Source organism: Bos grunniens, chromosome X, assembly GCF_055505025.1.
Source record: "Bos grunniens cultivar Pamir isolate PY7600 chromosome X, Bosgru_T2T1.0, whole genome shotgun sequence".
NCBI lineage: Eukaryota > Metazoa > Chordata > Mammalia > Artiodactyla > Bovidae > Bos > Bos grunniens.
The window spans coordinates 115,982,616-115,989,167 of record NC_141194.1 but is presented as its reverse complement, the minus strand read 5'-3'; the positions used below and the strand labels follow the sequence as shown (position 1 = coordinate 115,989,167).

Below are 6,552 nucleotides of genomic sequence, written 5' to 3'. Positions count from 1 at the left end.
CTCCTGTTAGTCCATATGGCCCTGCAACCAGCTAAGGGTGTCTGTCTTCCCTGTGTCAGACCCCAGGACTTGTGAGTCCAATATATGGCTTGACCCACTCACACCCAGGGCATCTCTCCAACTGTGTAATCCTTATATTCTGAGTCCTCTCCCATGGGCACAGGTCAGGACTTGAATGATCCTTTTCCCTTCCTACCCTATTCCCCATGGATCTTTCTTTGAGCCTAGGTTTAGGAATCTTCCTGCATTTTCCAATTAGTTTTTTGAGCTAATTGTCCTACATGTTGATGTATTCTTTTTTTTTATTGAAGTATATTAGATTTACCATGTTGTGTTAGTTTCAGGTGTACAGCAAAGTGATTCAGCTTTACATATACATGTATTTGGGCTTCCCACTTGGCTCAGTTGTTAAAGAATCACCCTTCAATGAAGGAGATTTGGGTTCAATCCCTGGGTTGGGAAGATACGCTCAGAAGGTCATGACAATCCACTCCAGTATTCTTGCCTAGAGAATCTCATGGACAGAGGAGCCTAGCAGGCTACAGTCCATAGGGTCACAAAGAGTAGGGCACATCTGAAGCAACTGAGCTTGCACAGGCACACATACATATATCTATTAATTTACAAATTCTTTTTCCATTTATGTTGTTACAGAATGTCTAGCAGAGTTGCCTGTGGTTTTGTAGTAGGTCCTTGTTGGTTATCTATTTTATATATAGTGATGTCTATATGTTAATCCCCAACTCCAGATTTATGCCTCCCCCACAACTTCCCATTTGGTAACCATCAGTTTGGCTTCTATGTAGATGTGTTTTTGATGTACTTTGGGGGAGGCAGTTTCCAATGAGTCAACTGATGCTGGGAGGGATTGGGAACAGGAGGAGAAGGGGACAACAGAGGATGAGATGGCTGGATGGCATCACTGACTCAATGGACGTGAGTCTGAGTGAACTCCGGGAGTTGGTGATGGACAGGGAGGCCTGGCGTGCTACAATTCATGGGGTCACAAAGAGTCGGACACAACTGAGCGACTAAACTGAACTGAACTGAACTGAGGCAATTTAACTGTTTGAAGTAGTCCTACTTTTCTATTTTTGCTTTTGTTGCCTATGCTTTTCATGTCACATACATAAAATCACTTCTAAGACCAATGTTTACAACTTCTCCAGTATGTATTCTTCTAGCAGATTCATAGTTTCAGATGTTACATTTAAATCTTTAATCAACTTTGAGTTTAGTTTTTTATATGGTATAAGGTAAGGGTCCAATTTCAATCTTTTTCATTCAGATTTCTAATTGCCCATGGCAATTAACTGAAGAGTTGGCAAGGAGAAATTTAATCATGATTATTTCAAGGCAGAAGTGGGTGATAAGCCTATAGGAAAGTCTTTGGAGTGAGGGACTTGTCCAGGAGCATGTAAAGTTTGGGGACTCCCACTTGATTTCTGCTGATACATGGGTGTGATCCTCAGCAGATGGGTTCTGACTCTTGGCACATAGACTGGCTCTTGACCTCTGCCAAGCAAGAGAAGCCTCTGGGCCAGCAGTATTGTGCTCTTATCATGAGTCCATGGGCACTGCTTTGGCTTTTGCTTTTGGTGTCACGCAAATGGGTGGTCTTAATACAAAGACATAGAGTTCCTCTTGACTACTGATAAAAGAAGCTTCTCATTCAAGTTCCTTTGACTTCTGATCCACTCTCTAGTTTATGGTTTTTCCTATATTTTCAAACAGATTCTTAGACATACTTGGCAGAAGAGAGTGATTCTCTCCTTTACAGTCTTAGATAACTCAACTTCTGATAATATTTTATATCACCACACTGTTGATTTCTAATCTGTTTACCTCTCTGACATGCATTTCTGATAAGATACATACTCAAAAAACTATCATACAAGCTGCATGTAATAAACTGCAAGTGATTAGAGAATGTGAAAAAATTAATACTCAAGAGAATGATTAAGAAAATTTATTTGGGAGGTGACTATTAGGCTGGCCTCAAATGGTTGCTAGTTTCTGAGTCACAGAAGATAGGATGGACACAGGCATAGAGGAAAGCAGAAGGTCTTAGGGAAATCATTGTATTAGTCAATAGAGGTTGTTATGGACACAGCTAGAGAGGTCAGTTGGAATCTATTCATAGGGACCCTGTATAAGTGGAAGTATAAAGAGTTTCTACTACTCTTTGTAAGTGCTAATGAGCAAACCTCCCCCCACTCCCAATAAAACACAGCTTTTGCAATAGGACTTGACATGTCTGAATCACAATATACCGTACTTTTCCATGAGAGCTACAGGCATCTCATATTGATTTATTGTTGTTGATCCACTTGGATATACCCTTTCTCAACTCATGACTTATTATTTATGTTTTTCTCTTTTAACCCTAAGTGTCTTTGGATCCTTTTTAAACTCTATGCATCCTCACTTCTCTCTGCAAGGTGGCAGTATATCCATGGATATTAAAATACATCCCAGCGCTACTTTAGGGAAACAAGGGCCTCTAACATCCACTTTTGGTCCACCTTAGGACTTCTCTGATAGCTCAGTTGGGAAAGATTCTGCCTGCAGTGCTGGAGACATCAGTTCAATTCCTGGGCAGGGAAGATCTGCTGGCGAAGGGATAAGCTACCCACTTCAGTATTCTTTGGCTTTCCTTGTGGCTCAGCTGGTGAAGAATCCGCCTGCAATGTGGGAGACCTGGGATTGATCCCTGGGTTGGGAAGATCCCCTGGAGTAAAGAAAGGCTACCCACTCCAGTATTCTGGCCTGGAGAATTCCATAGACTGTATAGTCCATGGGGTCACCAACAGTCGTACACGACTGAGCAACTTTCACTTTCAGCTCTTCAGGCCTAGCAATCTGTCACCTTCCCCTAACAGCAAGTATTTCAGTAAGTCCTACAACAGGGCATTAAAGTGTGATAGTGTTAAATGGTGATAATATATACAGATCTGGAATCACAGCACGGAACTATATGTAGACATAAGGTCTCTCTGTCCACATCATCCTGGTAGCTGCTTTAACTGATTAATTTTCAGCAGGCAGATACTTCTCCCACTTCCTTTGAAAGGACAACAAACCCAGGGTGTCCTTCACTCTTACTGATTTTAAATCACATTCAGTTGACTGAATCATCAACTGGGTCTCTCAGGAGTTAAAGTGCCAGAAAGATTTAATTAGGGAGCTGCAGTCCAGATAAAAGATACCATATCATTGACTTAAAATCTGAACTCAACTCTTTTGATGCTGATGGTGAAACTCTGTGTTTTAGTTGTTTCTAAAATGTTTTCTGAAGACACACAGGATTCCTCTGGTAGAGACTCTGCCTTATATATCTCCGTATTTGACTGACTACTCCTTGAACCTATTTAAACCTTTCAAAATGAAAGTTAAGACCAAATTAAATATTTAAATTAAATATTTAAAAAATTAAAAAAGTAATATACTATTACTTTTAAACCAAGAAAACTTGTAGAACTTGGACTAACAAAATACTTTATTGGGGAAGAATATTTTATGACTGTAGTTATTTAGAAATACTGGGGGATGGTGATAAATATAAGACCAGCTTTTACTCAGTCTTATATTAATACTTGTATCAAAAGTCTCTATCCTGACTTCTCTGGCTGTCCAGTGGTTAGGACTCTGCACTTTCACTAGAAGGGGAACCAGTTCAGTCCCTTGTCAGGGAACTAAGATCCCACAAACTGCATGGTGCCCCCCACCCAAAAAATTTATCTGTGTGTGGTGATCCTGTTTGTCATCTGCACCAGGATTGGGCCACCTCCACTGCCCTGCCCTTGGGAACACACTGCTCCCACTAATTTCTGAGGATAACAGTGGCCTACTTGATATTTGGTCTGTTCCCTCCAAACATTATTTTAATCTTTGGGACTGCTAATTGTGGGTTTTAGTTGTATCAGCATTTTGTGCCTCCTGAGCAAATTTAGCTGACAGCATAGGTGGGTGATGCAACAAAGCCCATTATGACGTTAAGTGGCCAGGATGTGATTTCTGCCTGCCTCTCTCAGGGGAAGTATGACATTCACCATCCCCATGTGAAACCCTCTTCCCATCTGGGATCTAGCAATCTAGATCCTAATGTCATTCCACACCCTCAAACGAAGGCAATAACACCACACCACTACTCCTTGCTGCTGAGATCAATTGTTAAGCAGGGTTATCCATCTTCAGTGCAGACTCCTGACCCAGTCCAGACCTCTACTCTCTGGCTAACTGGGGACCTGAGGGTCTGTTCTCCAATCTCCTGGGACCCCACATCCCTCCCCACTCAGGTGCCCACCTCTTCTCTTCCTTCCATCCCTTCCCATCAGAAAATTCACACACACACGCAAATATCATCTTTTCACCATTTGATGTGTATTTTAATCACAGCCATCAGTTTACTATGTTAGTGTGAGAGTCAGTCTTTTCCTGGTTGGCCATTTCTAAGGAAGCAGACCTCTGGAGACACAATTCTAAACTGTCTGACCTTTTCTATTCAGTTACTGGCTGCCCAGGTTGTACTTCTCCAGGGTCTCTTATTCTGGGGCAGCTGAGCTTATCTTCTCTTTTGATTCTGCCTCCTTTGACTCTGTCTCATATTTTGGTACCTTTTTCTGCATTGATTCAGTTTCTTATGTGCACAGAAACAGAAAAAACAGTTTGGTTTTCTTGTTTTTTTCACCTTCTTCGATTGAGTGGCATATGATCGGATTTTCTTTCTCAAGGTTCCTTGTAGAGGTCTTCTGAACCTCATGGTCATATTTCATGCCTGGAAAGACAAGAGAAGTGTATTAGTTTTGAGGAAAGAGTATAACAACTGGGTTAGAAGGGAGATTTCATGAAAAGGGATGTGGCCTGATGAGGGCTTTTGTGCCAGGCAGGGGCAGTGTAGAGGTCTTGGGCAGCAATGTCAATGGAGACCATGGGGAGCATAGATGGAATCATCTTACCTTCACACTGCCTCTGTACCTCCGTTGACAATGGGTCTTCTTTCTTCCTTTCATCCTTGAAGCAAACTGCATTGCAACTCTTCTTGGCTGCCGTGGCTTCCTGGTTACCTTAGTCATGATGATACCATGAAGTGGCCTAACCCAGAATCTCTGCCTCTGACCTCCCTATATATACCTTCTCAGGACAATGAGGAGCCACACCCTTCAATCTTGGTCAGCTAAGCATTCCCTTGGACAATGGTGGCTTTGGGGCCTTAGACATCACAATGTACCACTTTGCCCATCAACATGGGCTAGTGGATGCTGAGGGAGGCCAAGATATAACTTTCCCACCCTGACACCTCTGTGTGTCTGATTCTGGGGAGTGGTGATTCAGGGGCATGGTGTTTCTTCTCATGACCTTCAGACTATCCTTTTGTTCCCTTTATTCTTTGACTTATATGTCCCCATTCAACACTTCTGCTTCCTCCGTCCCTGTATGAACCTCTGCCAAACACTTTTCATCCCATTTCAGCACTTCAGAGTACTCTAGTCACTTCATCTCTAGACCACCCTCTTCCTATTGGGGGTTCTTGAGGGGCTTAAGGAACTTAAGAGCAAGCACTTAACATGGAAAAAGGTAATTAAGAACATGTTGGATGATTTTTCTACTCCAATGAGCTTTAGAGACCCCAAGACTTGGTGAATCCTCAGTCTGTTGCCCCAGGGTCTATACACTGTCTCCATAAGATTAAACCTCAGAGCAAAGAAAGTGTTAAAAAAAAAAAAAAAAGAAAAGTAAGGTGCCCAAAGGCAAGAGTCAGATGACCACTGCACCACTGACTCTTGACTGAATCACTTCCCCAGTGGTCCCTCATTGACAGTTATCATCAGGTAGAGCCCACTGTGGAGCTGACCAATAGCTGAGCAGGAGAAGTACCAGTAGGTACCTCATTGATAGTTGGTTGCTTATGGGCGGGGACCAGGGATGCACTGTCCAATTGCTGAGCAACACCTGTTGCTTAGTAACAGGATGTGGAGTAATAAGGCACAGCAATGGCTACCTGCTAAGGGCTATCTATGCTCATGCTGCTCTTTTACATAAGGATACTTTGGGTCCAGTCTGCTGGAATCTTTTTGGGATCCTTTCCAACCTCAGATTTTGATTTCACATGCTTGTTTAACTTTTGTACATCATTCTTTTTCATTGTATTCCCAGGCATGCCTGTCAGTAGTGCTTATCTATATGCCCCTCCAACAGCTGCCAGATGATCACATGTGCTGCATATAGTATAGCTAATATTTCAAACCCAACAAGAATGTGAAGGCCAGCCCACCTTGAGAACTACTTTGACAAACCTTAACATCACAGTGATTCTTATTCTATTCACAGTGTAATAGAGCAGGATGAGCACAGCCCTATGCAGTTAGCCATTGGTGTGCATCATTTCAACCCACCCTGTTCCTAGGAAACAGGTGTTGCTCAGCCTTGCTTGGTGCCTCAGAGGGCCCCATTCACAAGCAGCCAACTGTCAATGAGTGACCATTTGTTGTCCTGATCAGCTATTGATCAGCAATACAGTGGGCCCTGCTCCCAGTTACTGTCAATGAGGGA

At 42.6% G+C, this 6,552-nt stretch overlaps 1 long non-coding RNA gene across 1 annotated transcript; it reads right to left on the bottom strand.

Annotated features, from left to right (window-relative positions):
• Positions 1–4,363: 4,363 nt before the first annotated feature.
• Positions 4,364–5,834, bottom strand: LOC147341231 (uncharacterized). Its single transcript, XR_015158263.1, has 2 exons — positions 4,959–5,834; positions 4,364–4,777 (listed from the first exon to the last, which is right to left on the bottom strand). It is a non-coding gene; the product is annotated as an uncharacterized LOC147341231 (long non-coding RNA).
• Between the last annotated feature and the right edge of the window lie 718 nt (positions 5,835–6,552).